The sequence below is a fragment of the Schistocerca cancellata genome, unplaced genomic scaffold, assembly GCF_023864275.1.
Source record: "Schistocerca cancellata isolate TAMUIC-IGC-003103 unplaced genomic scaffold, iqSchCanc2.1 HiC_scaffold_408, whole genome shotgun sequence".
In the NCBI taxonomy this organism is placed as follows: domain Eukaryota; kingdom Metazoa; phylum Arthropoda; class Insecta; order Orthoptera; family Acrididae; genus Schistocerca; species Schistocerca cancellata.
In genome coordinates, this window is record NW_026046425.1 from 39,860 (window position 1) to 54,016 (window position 14,157).

Here is a 14,157-nt window from a genome sequence, read left to right on the forward strand (position 1 = left end):
GAAAGTGGGATTGCCACCCAGCGACGTCGGATACGACCGAAAAAAGTGCTACACACGCGGAGTCCCCCACTACACTGCCTTATAGCGACCGCTCATCACTATCGTGTGAGTAACGTTGCGGCCGCGGCGACGAGTCTTGCCCAAAGACGCAGCGTGCGTGGAGGCGCTACCCGAATGCGTGTGGATGCACCCTCCTACCTCGTAAAGCGCCTACAGCTACTATCACCGTGGGCCGCTGGCGGCGGGCGGGAAGCCGACACAGCGCGGCGTTGCGAGCAGCGGCTGTGCGGTGGTGGTGTAATGGTGAGCATAGTTGCCTTCCAAGCAGTTGATCCGGGTTCGATTCCCGGCCACCGCAACGGGCGAAACTTTTTGCGTATGAGTATGTGAGCCACGTGCTGTTAAATTAACGTTTTCTTTCCGTCGTTGCTCCACGCAGGCCATCCTGTAGTATGTCCCGACTTGTCCCGACTTTGCTCGGCTGACGCGAAAGCTGACGCTTGGAATTCGCCCTTATCAAAAGGACAGGCGCTATAAACGACTGTGAGAGGTGAGGTGTGGCGAGGTACCAAAACGACAGGCAAACCGCGAAATTTTCTGCTCCTCCTTCCTAAAGAAAAAAAGAAAAGAAAAACGGACGCAGTCGGTAGGACTCGAACCTACGCTCCCAGAGGGAATCTGATTTCTAGTCAGACGCCTTAACCACTCGGCCACGACTGCTAGTATCTGAAGCTTCCCTCGAATCGTGAAAAATCTAACCGGTCTGCGCAGAATGTTGACAGGAAACGAACTCTGTGCACTGATTACGGCAGGGCTACCAGCGCTACGAGACGAGCCATTACGGAAGCGTTAAAAATCTTCGCCCGGACAGGGACTCGAACCCTGGACCCTTAGGTTAAAAGCCTAATGCTCTACCGACTGAGCTATCCGGGCTCATGCCCGTTGTGGGTGGAGCGGCTGCAAGCAATGTGAATAATTGGAACGCGTGTGTAGGCGTACTACGGTAATTGCTGGCTTCTGGCGCAACTGGCCACTTCACCGACTTCCCACTGACGCTGGTAGCAGCCCAACAGCGGACTAGTGCCTCTTCTGCCTTTATCCCGGTGCTGACAGTAATTGCATCTTGTGCCTGTTTTCCCCGATTACGTTCGGTTGAAGCTCCGGAAGGAGGGCGACAAACGAAGGTTGGAAGGCCAAAACATGGAGGGACGTGTGCGCAAAAACTTCTCTTCCGGTACCGGGAATCGAACCCGGGCCTCCTGGGTGAAAGCCAGGTATCCTAGCCACTAGACCACACCGGATTTGCTCGGTAAACGTGAGATTTACTCCCTCTCCTCCCGCATTTCGTGCTGAATCCGGACTCAGTGGTGCTCTCTGTTTGCGAGCGTATTTGTGCGTGCAGACTGGCATGGCGCACAGCTCGAAACTGACTATTCATTGCTGTTTGCATCATATTTTACTCATAACAGGGGAGGAGAAAGATCAAAGTTGTACCTTGCCATAATTGGAAGTAAACATTTTTACGCTGAGGCGTGGACTCCTTGGGGATAACAAACGACAATTAAGTTCGTTCCCTAGCAACAGCAGCGCCGTTAATTCAGTCATGATGTACAGCAAATTAAATGCCCCGGGTGAGGATCGAACTCACGACCTTAAGATTAGGAGACTTACGCGCTACCTACTGCGCTACCGAGGCACGTTGCAACAAGCGTCCCAGGAAACTTGGTAAGTCCCACATATTAGAGATAGACAGTTTGCGCTTTCTCAAGAATCTGCTGTGTTGCTACACGTGCTTTCCCGACTGGCTAGATTAAACTGCTGCCGCAGCTTTTTCAACGGAAAGCAGCACTGCCTGAGGTAACAGTACATCGCCCTTGCGGCACCTGGACACAGCGGCCTGTAGGGCCAGGCCGACGCTAGAGTTCAGAAATAGCACGCGACCGTCCAAGTACGGCCTCTTGCGTGCTGCGTGTTTGGTTCTTCTCACAGCGAATCCTGCTACACATTCCTGAGGCTGACGCAGCTCAAGCGGGCAATCGGCGCGGCGGCATTATAGCGAGAACAGCAAAACGATGCATCGGCCGGGAATCGAAGCCGGGCCGCCCGCGTGGTAGGCGAACAACCTACCACTTTTTTAGTTGTTGTTCTCATTTTGTTAGTTGCACTTGTTGGGGGCGGACGTCCGATGACGTCCGTGCTTGCCGAGCATATTCCCGAGCAGCTGTCTGCAGGGAAAGTGGGATTGCCACCCAGCGACGTCGGATACGACCGAAAAAAGTGCTACACACGCGGAGTCCCCCACTACACTGCCTTATAGCGACCGCTCATCACTATCGTGTGAGTAACGTTGCGGCCGCGGCGACGAGTCTTGCCCAAAGACGCAGCGTGCGTGGAGGCGCTACCCGAATGCGTGTGGATGCACCCTCCTACCTCGTAAAGCGCCTACAGCTACTATCACCGTGGGCCGCTGGCGGCGGGCGGGAAGCCGACACAGCGCGGCGTTGCGAGCAGCGGCTGTGCGGTGGTGGTGTAATGGTGAGCATAGTTGCCTTCCAAGCAGTTGATCCGGGTTCGATTCCCGGCCACCGCAACGGGCGAAACTTTTTGCGTATGAGTATGTGAGCCACGTGCTGTTAAATTAACGTTTTCTTTCCGTCGTTGCTCCACGCAGGCCATCCTGTAGTATGTCCCGACTTGTCCCGACTTTGCTCGGCTGACGCGAAAGCTGACGCTTGGAATTCGCCCTTATCAAAAGGACAGGCGCTATAAACGACTGTGAGAGGTGAGGTGTGGCGAGGTACCAAAACGACAGGCAAACCGCGAAATTTTCTGCTCCTCCTTCCTAAAGAAAAAAAGAAAAGAAAAACGGACGCAGTCGGTAGGACTCGAACCTACGCTCCCAGAGGGAATCTGATTTCTAGTCAGACGCCTTAACCACTCGGCCACGACTGCTCGTATCTGAAGCTTCCCTCGAATCGTGAAAAATCTAACCGGTCTGCGCAGAATGTTGACAGGAAACGAACTCTGTGCACTGATTACGGCAGGGCTACCAGCGCTACGAGACGAGCCATTACGGAAGCGTTAAAAATCTTCGCCCGGACAGGGACTCGAACCCTGGACCCTTAGGTTAAAAGCCTAATGCTCTACCGACTGAGCTATCCGGGCTCATGCCCGTTGTGGGTGGAGCGGCTGCAAGCAATGTGAATAATTGGAACGCGTGTGTAGGCGTACTACGGTAATTGCTGGCTTCTGGCGCAACTGGCCACTTCACCGACTTCCCACTGACGCTGGTAGCAGCCCAACAGCGGACTAGTGCCTCTTCTGCCTTTATCCCGGTGCTGACAGTAATTGCATCTTGTGCCTGTTTTCCCCGATTACGTTCGGTTGAAGCTCCGGAAGGAGGGCGACAAACGAAGGTTGGAAGGCCAAAACATGGAGGGACGTGTGCGCAAAAACTTCTCTTCCGGTACCGGGAATCGAACCCGGGCCTCCTGGGTGAAAGCCAGGTATCCTAGCCACTAGACCACACCGGATTTGCTCGGTAAACGTGAGATTTACTCCCTCTCCTCCCGCATTTCGTGCTGAATCCGGACTCAGTGGTGCTCTCTGTTTGCGAGCGTATTTGTGCGTGCAGACTGGCATGGCGCACAGCTCGAAACTGACTATTCATTGCTGTTTGCATCATATTTTACTCATAACAGGGGAGGAGAAAGATCAAAGTTGTACCTTGCCATAATTGGAAGTAAACATTTTTACGCTGAGGCGTGGACTCCTTGGGGATAACAAACGACAATTAAGTTCGTTCCCTAGCAACAGCAGCGCCGTTAATTCAGTCATGATGTACAGCAAATTAAATGCCCCGGGTGAGGATCGAACTCACGACCTTAAGATTAGGAGACTTACGCGCTACCTACTGCGCTACCGAGGCACGTTGCAACAAGCGTCCCAGGAAACTTGGTAAGTCCCACATATTAGAGATAGACAGTTTGCGCTTTCTCAAGAATCTGCTGTGTTGCTACACGTGCTTTCCCGACTGGCTAGATTAAACTGCTGCCGCAGCTTTTTCAACGGAAAGCAGCACTGCCTGAGGTAACAGTACATCGCCCTTGCGGCACCTGGACACAGCGGCCTGTAGGGCCAGGCCGACGCTAGAGTTCAGAAATAGCACGCGACCGTCCAAGTACGGCCTCTTGCGTGCTGCGTGTTTGGTTCTTCTCACAGCGAATCCTGCTACACATTCCTGAGGCTGACGCAGCTCAAGCGGGCAATCGGCGCGGCGGCATTATAGCGAGAACAGCAAAACGATGCATCGGCCGGGAATCGAAGCCGGGCCGCCCGCGTGGTAGGCGAACAACCTACCACTTTTTTAGTTGTTGTTCTCATTTTGTTAGTTGCACTTGTTGGGGGCGGACGTCCGATGACGTCCGTGCTTGCCGAGCATATTCCCGAGCAGCTGTCTGCAGGGAAAGTGGGATTGCCACCCAGCGACGTCGGATACGACCGAAAAAAGTGCTACACACGCGGAGTCCCCCACTACACTGCCTTATAGCGACCGCTCATCACTATCGTGTGAGTAACGTTGCGGCCGCGGCGACGAGTCTTGCCCAAAGACGCAGCGTGCGTGGAGGCGCTACCCGAATGCGTGTGGATGCACCCTCCTACCTCGTAAAGCGCCTACAGCTACTATCACCGTGGGCCGCTGGCGGCGGGCGGGAAGCCGACACAGCGCGGCGTTGCGAGCAGCGGCTGTGCGGTGGTGGTGTAATGGTGAGCATAGTTGCCTTCCAAGCAGTTGATCCGGGTTCGATTCCCGGCCACCGCAACGGGCGAAACTTTTTGCGTATGAGTATGTGAGCCACGTGCTGTTAAATTAACGTTTTCTTTCCGTCGTTGCTCCACGCAGGCCATCCTGTAGTATGTCCCGACTTGTCCCGACTTTGCTCGGCTGACGCGAAAGCTGACGCTTGGAATTCGCCCTTATCAAAAGGACAGGCGCTATAAACGACTGTGAGAGGTGAGGTGTGGCGAGGTACCAAAACGACAGGCAAACCGCGAAATTTTCTGCTCCTCCTTCCTAAAGAAAAAAAGAAAAGAAAAACGGACGCAGTCGGTAGGACTCGAACCTACGCTCCCAGAGGGAATCTGATTTCTAGTCAGACGCCTTAACCACTCGGCCACGACTGCTCGTATCTGAAGCTTCCCTCGAATCGTGAAAAATCTAACCGGTCTGCGCAGAATGTTGACAGGAAACGAACTCTGTGCACTGATTACGGCAGGGCTACCAGCGCTACGAGACGAGCCATTACGGAAGCGTTAAAAATCTTCGCCCGGACAGGGACTCGAACCCTGGACCCTTAGGTTAAAAGCCTAATGCTCTACCGACTGAGCTATCCGGGCTCATGCCCGTTGTGGGTGGAGCGGCTGCAAGCAATGTGAATAATTGGAACGCGTGTGTAGGCGTACTACGGTAATTGCTGGCTTCTGGCGCAACTGGCCACTTCACCGACTTCCCACTGACGCTGGTAGCAGCCCAACAGCGGACTAGTGCCTCTTCTGCCTTTATCCCGGTGCTGACAGTAATTGCATCTTGTGCCTGTTTTCCCCGATTACGTTCGGTTGAAGCTCCGGAAGGAGGGCGACAAACGAAGGTTGGAAGGCCAAAACATGGAGGGACGTGTGCGCAAAAACTTCTCTTCCGGTACCGGGAATCGAACCCGGGCCTCCTGGGTGAAAGCCAGGTATCCTAGCCACTAGACCACACCGGATTTGCTCGGTAAACGTGAGATTTACTCCCTCTCCTCCCGCATTTCGTGCTGAATCCGGACTCAGTGGTGCTCTCTGTTTGCGAGCGTATTTGTGCGTGCAGACTGGCATGGCGCACAGCTCGAAACTGACTATTCATTGCTGTTTGCATCATATTTTACTCATAACAGGGGAGGAGAAAGATCAAAGTTGTACCTTGCCATAATTGGAAGTAAACATTTTTACGCTGAGGCGTGGACTCCTTGGGGATAACAAACGACAATTAAGTTCGTTCCCTAGCAACAGCAGCGCCGTTAATTCAGCCATGATGTACAGCAAATTAAATGCCCCGGGTGAGGATCGAACTCACGACCTTAAGATTATGAGACTTACGCGCTACCTACTGCGCTACCGAGGCACGTTGCAACAAGCGTCCCAGGAAACTTGGTAAGTCCCACATATTAGAGATAGACAGTTTGCGCTTTCTCAAGAATCTGCTGTGTTGCTACACGTGCTTTCCCGACTGGCTAGATTAAACTGCTGCCGCAGCTTTTTCAACGGAAAGCAGCACTGCCTGAGGTAACAGTACATCGCCCTTGCGGCACCTGGACACAGCGGCCTGTAGGGCCAGGCCGACGCTAGAGTTCAGAAATAGCACGCGACCGTCCAAGTACGGCCTCTTGCGTGCTGCGTGTTTGGTTCTTCTCACAGCGAATCCTGCTACACATTCCTGAGGCTGACGCAGCTCAAGCGGGCAATCGGCGCGGCGGCATTATAGCGAGAACAGCAAAACGATGCATCGGCCGGGAATCGAAGCCGGGCCGCCCGCGTGGTAGGCGAACAACCTACCACTTTTTTAGTTGTTGTTCTCATTTTGTTAGTTGCACTTGTTGGGGGCGGACGTCCGATGCCGTCCGTGCTTGCCGAGCATATTCCCGAGCAGCTGTCTGCAGGGAAAGTGGGATTGCCACCCAGCGACGTCGGATACGACCGAAAAAAGTGCTACACACGCGGAGTCCCCCACTACACTGCCTTATAGCGACCGCTCATCACTATCGTGTGAGTAACGTTGCGGCCGCGGCGACGAGTCTTGCCCAAAGACGCAGCGTGCGTGGAGGCGCTACCCGAATGCGTGTGGATGCACCCTCCTACCTCGTAAAGCGCCTACAGCTACTATCACCGTGGGCCGCTGGCGGCGGGCGGGAAGCCGACACAGCGCGGCGTTGCGAGCAGCGGCTGTGCGGTGGTGGTGTAATGGTGAGCATAGTTGCCTTCCAAGCAGTTGATCCGGGTTCGATTCCCGGCCACCGCAACGGGCGAAACTTTTTGCGTATGAGTATGTGAGCCACGTGCTGTTAAATTAACGTTTTCTTTCCGTCGTTGCTCCACGCAGGCCATCCTGTAGTATGTCCCGACTTGTCCCGACTTTGCTCGGCTGACGCGAAAGCTGACGCTTGGAATTCGCCCTTATCAAAAGGACAGGCGCTATAAACGACTGTGAGAGGTGAGGTGTGGCGAGGTACCAAAACGACAGGCAAACCGCGAAATTTTCTGCTCCTCCTTCCTAAAGAAAAAAAGAAAAGAAAAACGGACGCAGTCGGTAGGACTCGAACCTACGCTCCCAGAGGGAATCTGATTTCTAGTCAGACGCCTTAACCACTCGGCCACGACTGCTCGTATCTGAAGCTTCCCTCGAATCGTGAAAAATCTAACCGGTCTGCGCAGAATGTTGACAGGAAACGAACTCTGTGCACTGATTACGGCAGGGCTACCAGCGCTACGAGACGAGCCATTACGGAAGCGTTAAAAATCTTCGCCCGGACAGGGACTCGAACCCTGGACCCTTAGGTTAAAAGCCTAATGCTCTACCGACTGAGCTATCCGGGCTCATGCCCGTTGTGGGTGGAGCGGCTGCAAGCAATGTGAATAATTGGAACGCGTGTGTAGGCGTACTACGGTAATTGCTGGCTTCTGGCGCAACTGGCCACTTCACCGACTTCCCACTGACGCTGGTAGCAGCCCAACAGCGGACTAGTGCCTCTTCTGCCTTTATCCCGGTGCTGACAGTAATTGCATCTTGTGCCTGTTTTCCCCGATTACGTTCGGTTGAAGCTCCGGAAGGAGGGCGACAAACGAAGGTTGGAAGGCCAAAACATGGAGGGACGTGTGCGCAAAAACTTCTCTTCCGGTACCGGGAATCGAACCCGGGCCTCCTGGGTGAAAGCCAGGTATCCTAGCCACTAGACCACACCGGATTTGCTCGGTAAACGTGAGATTTACTCCCTCTCCTCCCGCATTTCGTGCTGAATCCGGACTCAGTGGTGCTCTCTGTTTGCGAGCGTATTTGTGCGTGCAGACTGGCATGGCGCACAGCTCGAAACTGACTATTCATTGCTGTTTGCATCATATTTTACTCATAACAGGGGAGGAGAAAGATCAAAGTTGTACCTTGCCATAATTGGAAGTAAACATTTTTACGCTGAGGCGTGGACTCCTTGGGGATAACAAACGACAATTAAGTTCGTTCCCTAGCAACAGCAGCGCCGTTAATTCAGTCATGATGTACAGCAAATTAAATGCCCCGGGTGAGGATCGAACTCACGACCTTAAGATTAGGAGACTTACGCGCTACCTACTGCGCTACCGAGGCACGTTGCAACAAGCGTCCCAGGAAACTTGGTAAGTCCCACATATTAGAGATAGACAGTTTGCGCTTTCTCAAGAATCTGCTGTGTTGCTACACGTGCTTTCCCGACTGGCTAGATTAAACTGCTGCCGCAGCTTTTTCAACGGAAAGCAGCACTGCCTGAGGTAACAGTACATCGCCCTTGCGGCACCTGGACACAGCGGCCTGTAGGGCCAGGCCGACGCTAGAGTTCAGAAATAGCACGCGACCGTCCAAGTACGGCCTCTTGCGTGCTGCGTGTTTGGTTCTTCTCACAGCGAATCCTGCTACACATTCCTGAGGCTGACGCAGCTCAAGCGGGCAATCGGCGCGGCGGCATTATAGCGAGAACAGCAAAACGATGCATCGGCCGGGAATCGAAGCCGGGCCGCCCGCGTGGTAGGCGAACAACCTACCACTTTTTTAGTTGTTGTTCTCATTTTGTTAGTTGCACTTGTTGGGGGCGGACGTCCGATGACGTCCGTGCTTGCCGAGCATATTCCCGAGCAGCTGTCTGCAGGGAAAGTGGGATTGCCACCCAGCGACGTCGGATACGACCGAAAAAAGTGCTACACACGCGGAGTCCCCCACTACACTGCCTTATAGCGACCGCTCATCACTATCGTGTGAGTAACGTTGCGGCCGCGGCGACGAGTCTTGCCCAAAGACGCAGCGTGCGTGGAGGCGCTACCCGAATGCGTGTGGATGCACCCTCCTACCTCGTAAAGCGCCTACAGCTACTATCACCGTGGGCCGCTGGCGGCGGGCGGGAAGCCGACACAGCGCGGCGTTGCGAGCAGCGGCTGTGCGGTGGTGGTGTAATGGTGAGCATAGTTGCCTTCCAAGCAGTTGATCCGGGTTCGATTCCCGGCCACCGCAACGGGCGAAACTTTTTGCGTATGAGTATGTGAGCCACGTGCTGTTAAATTAACGTTTTCTTTCCGTCGTTGCTCCACGCAGGCCATCCTGTAGTATGTCCCGACTTGTCCCGACTTTGCTCGGCTGACGCGAAAGCTGACGCTTGGAATTCGCCCTTATCAAAAGGACAGGCGCTATAAACGACTGTGAGAGGTGAGGTGTGGCGAGGTACCAAAACGACAGGCAAACCGCGAAATTTTCTGCTCCTCCTTCCTAAAGAAAAAAAGAAAAGAAAAACGGACGCAGTCGGTAGGACTCGAACCTACGCTCCCAGAGGGAATCTGATTTCTAGTCAGACGCCTTAACCACTCGGCCACGACTGCTCGTATCTGAAGCTTCCCTCGAATCGTGAAAAATCTAACCGGTCTGCGCAGAATGTTGACAGGAAACGAACTCTGTGCACTGATTACGGCAGGGCTACCAGCGCTACGAGACGAGCCATTACGGAAGCGTTAAAAATCTTCGCCCGGACAGGGACTCGAACCCTGGACCCTTAGGTTAAAAGCCTAATGCTCTACCGACTGAGCTATCCGGGCTCATGCCCGTTGTGGGTGGAGCGGCTGCAAGCAATGTGAATAATTGGAACGCGTGTGTAGGCGTACTACGGTAATTGCTGGCTTCTGGCGCAACTGGCCACTTCACCGACTTCCCACTGACGCTGGTAGCAGCCCAACAGCGGACTAGTGCCTCTTCTGCCTTTATCCCGGTGCTGACAGTAATTGCATCTTGTGCCTGTTTTCCCCGATTACGTTCGGTTGAAGCTCCGGAAGGAGGGCGACAAACGAAGGTTGGAAGGCCAAAACATGGAGGGACGTGTGCGCAAAAACTTCTCTTCCGGTACCGGGAATCGAACCCGGGCCTCCTGGGTGAAAGCCAGGTATCCTAGCCACTAGACCACACCGGATTTGCTCGGTAAACGTGAGATTTACTCCCTCTCCTCCCGCATTTCGTGCTGAATCCGGACTCAGTGGTGCTCTCTGTTTGCGAGCGTATTTGTGCGTGCAGACTGGCATGGCGCACAGCTCGAAACTGACTATTCATTGCTGTTTGCATCATATTTTACTCATAACAGGGGAGGAGAAAGATCAAAGTTGTACCTTGCCATAATTGGAAGTAAACATTTTTACGCTGAGGCGTGGACTCCTTGGGGATAACAAACGACAATTAAGTTCGTTCCCTAGCAACAGCAGCGCCGTTAATTCAGTCATGATGTACAGCAAATTAAATGCCCCGGGTGAGGATCGAACTCACGACCTTAAGATTATGAGACTTACGCGCTACCTACTGCGCTACCGAGGCACGTTGCAACAAGCGTCCCAGGAAACTTGGTAAGTCCCACATATTAGAGATAGACAGTTTGCGCTTTCTCAAGAATCTGCTGTGTTGCTACACGTGCTTTCCCGACTGGCTAGATTAAACTGCTGCCGCAGCTTTTTCAACGGAAAGCAGCACTGCCTGAGGTAACAGTACATCGCCCTTGCGGCACCTGGACACAGCGGCCTGTAGGGCCAGGCCGACGCTAGAGTTCAGAAATAGCACGCGACCGTCCAAGTACGGCCTCTTGCGTGCTGCGTGTTTGGTTCTTCTCACAGCGAATCCTGCTACACATTCCTGAGGCTGACGCAGCTCAAGCGGGCAATCGGCGCGGCGGCATTATAGCGAGAACAGCAAAACGATGCATCGGCCGGGAATCGAAGCCGGGCCGCCCGCGTGGTAGGCGAACAACCTACCACTTTTTTAGTTGTTGTTCTCATTTTGTTAGTTGCACTTGTTGGGGGCGGACGTCCGATGACGTCCGTGCTTGCCGAGCATATTCCCGAGCAGCTGTCTGCAGGGAAAGTGGGATTGCCACCCAGCGACGTCGGATACGACCGAAAAAAGTGCTACACACGCGGAGTCCCCCACTACACTGCCTTATAGCGACCGCTCATCACTATCGTGTGAGTAACGTTGCGGCCGCGGCGACGAGTCTTGCCCAAAGACGCAGCGTGCGTGGAGGCGCTACCCGAATGCGTGTGGATGCACCCTCCTACCTCGTAAAGCGCCTACAGCTACTATCACCGTGGGCCGCTGGCGGCGGGCGGGAAGCCGACACAGCGCGGCGTTGCGAGCAGCGGCTGTGCGGTGGTGGTGTAATGGTGAGCATAGTTGCCTTCCAAGCAGTTGATCCGGGTTCGATTCCCGGCCACCGCAACGGGCGAAACTTTTTGCGTATGAGTATGTGAGCCACGTGCTGTTAAATTAACGTTTTCTTTCCGTCGTTGCTCCACGCAGGCCATCCTGTAGTATGTCCCGACTTGTCCCGACTTTGCTCGGCTGACGCGAAAGCTGACGCTTGGAATTCGCCCTTATCAAAAGGACAGGCGCTATAAACGACTGTGAGAGGTGAGGTGTGGCGAGGTACCAAAACGACAGGCAAACCGCGAAATTTTCTGCTCCTCCTTCCTAAAGAAAAAAAGAAAAGAAAAACGGACGCAGTCGGTAGGACTCGAACCTACGCTCCCAGAGGGAATCTGATTTCTAGTCAGACGCCTTAACCACTCGGCCACGACTGCTCGTATCTGAAGCTTCCCTCGAATCGTGAAAAATCTAACCGGTCTGCGCAGAATGTTGACAGGAAACGAACTCTGTGCACTGATTACGGCAGGGCTACCAGCGCTACGAGACGAGCCATTACGGAAGCGTTAAAAATCTTCGCCCGGACAGGGACTCGAACCCTGGACCCTTAGGTTAAAAGCCTAATGCTCTACCGACTGAGCTATCCGGGCTCATGCCCGTTGTGGGTGGAGCGGCTGCAAGCAATGTGAATAATTGGAACGCGTGTGTAGGCGTACTACGGTAATTGCTGGCTTCTGGCGCAACTGGCCACTTCACCGACTTCCCACTGACGCTGGTAGCAGCCCAACAGCGGACTAGTGCCTCTTCTGCCTTTATCCCGGTGCTGACAGTAATTGCATCTTGTGCCTGTTTTCCCCGATTACGTTCGGTTGAAGCTCCGGAAGGAGGGCGACAAACGAAGGTTGGAAGGCCAAAACATGGAGGGACGTGTGCGCAAAAACTTCTCTTCCGGTACCGGGAATCGAACCCGGGCCTCCTGGGTGAAAGCCAGGTATCCTAGCCACTTTTTTTTTTTTTTTTTTTTTTTTTTTTTTTTTTTTTTTTTTTTTTTTTTTTTTTTTTAGATGTAGATACAGTGATACAGATTACATGAGATTCAGTGGTTGGCTTGGCTTGAAAGGCGTTTTGCACTATGGGGAGCGCTCGTCGAGAGATTAAGATAAGAGATCGTTCACAAGATTCTGCACGGGTAGTCCTCTAAGCTGCCGTGGTAAATGTGCTGATGTCATGGTGCACTGCATTTATTAAATTTAAAAATGAGTCCACCTGGTAACTAATTAGACGATGAAACCATAATCAAACGTGCACCAACTAAACGACTTAGAAGAAAGTAGCAGACATATCCTAACTGTACCCCAGTGCATACTGGTAAAGCAGTTCCGGATACAAGACTTAATCCATCACCTCTATCATGAAATGAATCTCTAGAAATATAAACTTAAGCAACCAAACTAAAATAGTTGAACGATGTGTTTATGTCTTGCAAGTACTGGCTCATAACTATAAACTGAACGTATTTGAGAGTTGATTTATGAAAAAAATAGTGAATGCAAAGAAAACAATAGAGAATTTAAAATGAGAAATAACCAAAAAAGTCAAATAATCAGAAGGAAATTAAAAAAGCAAACAAAAATCGGAACAGTATTCACATGGATGAGCACAGGGTGGAGAAGGTGAAAAACACTTTTTTTAAGGAGAGGACAGATATTAATTTGCTGTTCAATACAGTCATTAAAAGCAACAGAGAGAGATGGGTTTGAACTAACACATAATAGAGAAACTGGATAACCTACTAAAGAGCGGCAACAATTAATACCGTTCTGGACACGTGATAGCGACTGGGATCACCTCTGCTTTATGAATGATTTTTAACTCTTGAATTGTTCTGGTGCATCTCCTTAACCTGATTGTGTAGTGATTCAACTCATAACAAACTTAGCGCGTTATGTCGAAGGTTCTAAAAATAGGTTGGAGATGCCGGGGATCGAACCCGGGGCCTTTCACATGCAAAGCGAACGCTCTACCACTTTTTTTTTTTTTTTTTTTTTTTTTTTTTTTTTTTTTTTTTTAATTAAGAAATATTTCATGAATTACATATTAAATGATTTAGGTATTCAAACCGAACAAAAAAAATTGTAGCTAACTAAGGGTTCCGAACCGCAGTTTTCTTTTTTTTTTTTTTTTTTTTTTTTATTGTCCCAAAAGAAAAATCATATATAAACAAGAAGGAAAAGAAATATAGGACTGAAGTGACATCCTCGTCACTTCACTGGGAGTACATTCTATCCCTCGAAACAACGTAAACCTGGGACTCCCCACCGCTTCGGGGGGTTATGAAACATGCTGCCTAGAAAGTTCGCAAAATTCGTTTTATATTTAGAGTGGCGTCGGATGATTTCGTGTTGTTCTAGTAGATAATGCCAATAGTCCATGCCCGATATCAATGTCCGCGAGAGCACGTAGTGCGATGCGTGTCCACAAATCCATCGGATTGCCGAAGTTTTTTTTTTTTTTGTGAGGGGAAAAATACAGCGTCAGGGAAAAATAAAGCGTCCGTCGTGATCGTTGATTCATCGGTGCGTCTGAGGAGGGCCATGATGCGTTGCGTCAGCCGCCAAACATCCTTTGCCTCACCGCACTGCAGAGAATGTTCGTCGGTGTCCTGCATGCCACATATAAGGCAGAGCGGGGAATCTACCATGCGAATGTCGTAT

At 52.0% G+C, this 14,157-nt stretch overlaps 28 non-coding genes across 28 annotated transcripts; 6 read left to right on the forward strand and 22 right to left on the reverse strand.

Moving 5' to 3' along the window:
• Window positions 1-286: 286 nt before the first annotated feature.
• Window positions 287-358, forward strand: Trnag-ucc (transfer RNA glycine (anticodon UCC)). The gene has a single exon. It is a non-coding gene; the product is annotated as a tRNA-Gly (tRNA).
• A 280-nt stretch (window positions 359-638) lies between these two features.
• Window positions 639-720, reverse strand: Trnas-aga (transfer RNA serine (anticodon AGA)). The gene has a single exon. It is a non-coding gene; the product is annotated as a tRNA-Ser (tRNA).
• Window positions 721-860: 140 nt separating this feature from the next.
• Trnak-uuu (transfer RNA lysine (anticodon UUU)) lies at window positions 861-933 on the reverse strand. The gene has a single exon. It is a non-coding gene; the product is annotated as a tRNA-Lys (tRNA).
• Window positions 934-1,229: 296 nt separating this feature from the next.
• On the reverse strand, window positions 1,230-1,301 carry Trnae-uuc (transfer RNA glutamic acid (anticodon UUC)). The gene has a single exon. It is a non-coding gene; the product is annotated as a tRNA-Glu (tRNA).
• Window positions 1,302-1,623: 322 nt separating this feature from the next.
• On the reverse strand, window positions 1,624-1,696 carry Trnar-ccu (transfer RNA arginine (anticodon CCU)). Its single transcript has one exon. It is a non-coding gene; the product is annotated as a tRNA-Arg (tRNA).
• An 822-nt stretch (window positions 1,697-2,518) lies between these two features.
• Window positions 2,519-2,590, forward strand: Trnag-ucc (transfer RNA glycine (anticodon UCC)). The gene has a single exon. It is a non-coding gene; the product is annotated as a tRNA-Gly (tRNA).
• A 280-nt stretch (window positions 2,591-2,870) lies between these two features.
• On the reverse strand, window positions 2,871-2,952 carry Trnas-aga (transfer RNA serine (anticodon AGA)). The gene has a single exon. It is a non-coding gene; the product is annotated as a tRNA-Ser (tRNA).
• A 140-nt stretch (window positions 2,953-3,092) lies between these two features.
• On the reverse strand, window positions 3,093-3,165 carry Trnak-uuu (transfer RNA lysine (anticodon UUU)). The gene has a single exon. It is a non-coding gene; the product is annotated as a tRNA-Lys (tRNA).
• A 296-nt stretch (window positions 3,166-3,461) lies between these two features.
• On the reverse strand, window positions 3,462-3,533 carry Trnae-uuc (transfer RNA glutamic acid (anticodon UUC)). The gene has a single exon. It is a non-coding gene; the product is annotated as a tRNA-Glu (tRNA).
• Window positions 3,534-3,855: 322 nt separating this feature from the next.
• On the reverse strand, window positions 3,856-3,928 carry Trnar-ccu (transfer RNA arginine (anticodon CCU)). Its single transcript has one exon. It is a non-coding gene; the product is annotated as a tRNA-Arg (tRNA).
• Window positions 3,929-4,750: 822 nt separating this feature from the next.
• On the forward strand, window positions 4,751-4,822 carry Trnag-ucc (transfer RNA glycine (anticodon UCC)). Its single transcript has one exon. It is a non-coding gene; the product is annotated as a tRNA-Gly (tRNA).
• A 280-nt stretch (window positions 4,823-5,102) lies between these two features.
• Window positions 5,103-5,184, reverse strand: Trnas-aga (transfer RNA serine (anticodon AGA)). The gene has a single exon. It is a non-coding gene; the product is annotated as a tRNA-Ser (tRNA).
• A 140-nt stretch (window positions 5,185-5,324) lies between these two features.
• Window positions 5,325-5,397, reverse strand: Trnak-uuu (transfer RNA lysine (anticodon UUU)). Its single transcript has one exon. It is a non-coding gene; the product is annotated as a tRNA-Lys (tRNA).
• A 296-nt stretch (window positions 5,398-5,693) lies between these two features.
• Trnae-uuc (transfer RNA glutamic acid (anticodon UUC)) lies at window positions 5,694-5,765 on the reverse strand. The gene has a single exon. It is a non-coding gene; the product is annotated as a tRNA-Glu (tRNA).
• Window positions 5,766-6,087: 322 nt separating this feature from the next.
• Trnam-cau (transfer RNA methionine (anticodon CAU)) lies at window positions 6,088-6,160 on the reverse strand. The gene has a single exon. It is a non-coding gene; the product is annotated as a tRNA-Met (tRNA).
• Window positions 6,161-6,982: 822 nt separating this feature from the next.
• On the forward strand, window positions 6,983-7,054 carry Trnag-ucc (transfer RNA glycine (anticodon UCC)). Its single transcript has one exon. It is a non-coding gene; the product is annotated as a tRNA-Gly (tRNA).
• Window positions 7,055-7,334: 280 nt separating this feature from the next.
• On the reverse strand, window positions 7,335-7,416 carry Trnas-aga (transfer RNA serine (anticodon AGA)). The gene has a single exon. It is a non-coding gene; the product is annotated as a tRNA-Ser (tRNA).
• Window positions 7,417-7,556: 140 nt separating this feature from the next.
• On the reverse strand, window positions 7,557-7,629 carry Trnak-uuu (transfer RNA lysine (anticodon UUU)). The gene has a single exon. It is a non-coding gene; the product is annotated as a tRNA-Lys (tRNA).
• Window positions 7,630-7,925: 296 nt separating this feature from the next.
• On the reverse strand, window positions 7,926-7,997 carry Trnae-uuc (transfer RNA glutamic acid (anticodon UUC)). Its single transcript has one exon. It is a non-coding gene; the product is annotated as a tRNA-Glu (tRNA).
• A 322-nt stretch (window positions 7,998-8,319) lies between these two features.
• Trnar-ccu (transfer RNA arginine (anticodon CCU)) lies at window positions 8,320-8,392 on the reverse strand. The gene has a single exon. It is a non-coding gene; the product is annotated as a tRNA-Arg (tRNA).
• An 822-nt stretch (window positions 8,393-9,214) lies between these two features.
• Window positions 9,215-9,286, forward strand: Trnag-ucc (transfer RNA glycine (anticodon UCC)). Its single transcript has one exon. It is a non-coding gene; the product is annotated as a tRNA-Gly (tRNA).
• A 280-nt stretch (window positions 9,287-9,566) lies between these two features.
• Window positions 9,567-9,648, reverse strand: Trnas-aga (transfer RNA serine (anticodon AGA)). The gene has a single exon. It is a non-coding gene; the product is annotated as a tRNA-Ser (tRNA).
• Window positions 9,649-9,788: 140 nt separating this feature from the next.
• Trnak-uuu (transfer RNA lysine (anticodon UUU)) lies at window positions 9,789-9,861 on the reverse strand. The gene has a single exon. It is a non-coding gene; the product is annotated as a tRNA-Lys (tRNA).
• Window positions 9,862-10,157: 296 nt separating this feature from the next.
• On the reverse strand, window positions 10,158-10,229 carry Trnae-uuc (transfer RNA glutamic acid (anticodon UUC)). The gene has a single exon. It is a non-coding gene; the product is annotated as a tRNA-Glu (tRNA).
• Window positions 10,230-10,551: 322 nt separating this feature from the next.
• Window positions 10,552-10,624, reverse strand: Trnam-cau (transfer RNA methionine (anticodon CAU)). Its single transcript has one exon. It is a non-coding gene; the product is annotated as a tRNA-Met (tRNA).
• An 822-nt stretch (window positions 10,625-11,446) lies between these two features.
• On the forward strand, window positions 11,447-11,518 carry Trnag-ucc (transfer RNA glycine (anticodon UCC)). The gene has a single exon. It is a non-coding gene; the product is annotated as a tRNA-Gly (tRNA).
• A 280-nt stretch (window positions 11,519-11,798) lies between these two features.
• On the reverse strand, window positions 11,799-11,880 carry Trnas-aga (transfer RNA serine (anticodon AGA)). The gene has a single exon. It is a non-coding gene; the product is annotated as a tRNA-Ser (tRNA).
• A 140-nt stretch (window positions 11,881-12,020) lies between these two features.
• Trnak-uuu (transfer RNA lysine (anticodon UUU)) lies at window positions 12,021-12,093 on the reverse strand. The gene has a single exon. It is a non-coding gene; the product is annotated as a tRNA-Lys (tRNA).
• Between the last annotated feature and the right edge of the window lie 2,064 nt (window positions 12,094-14,157).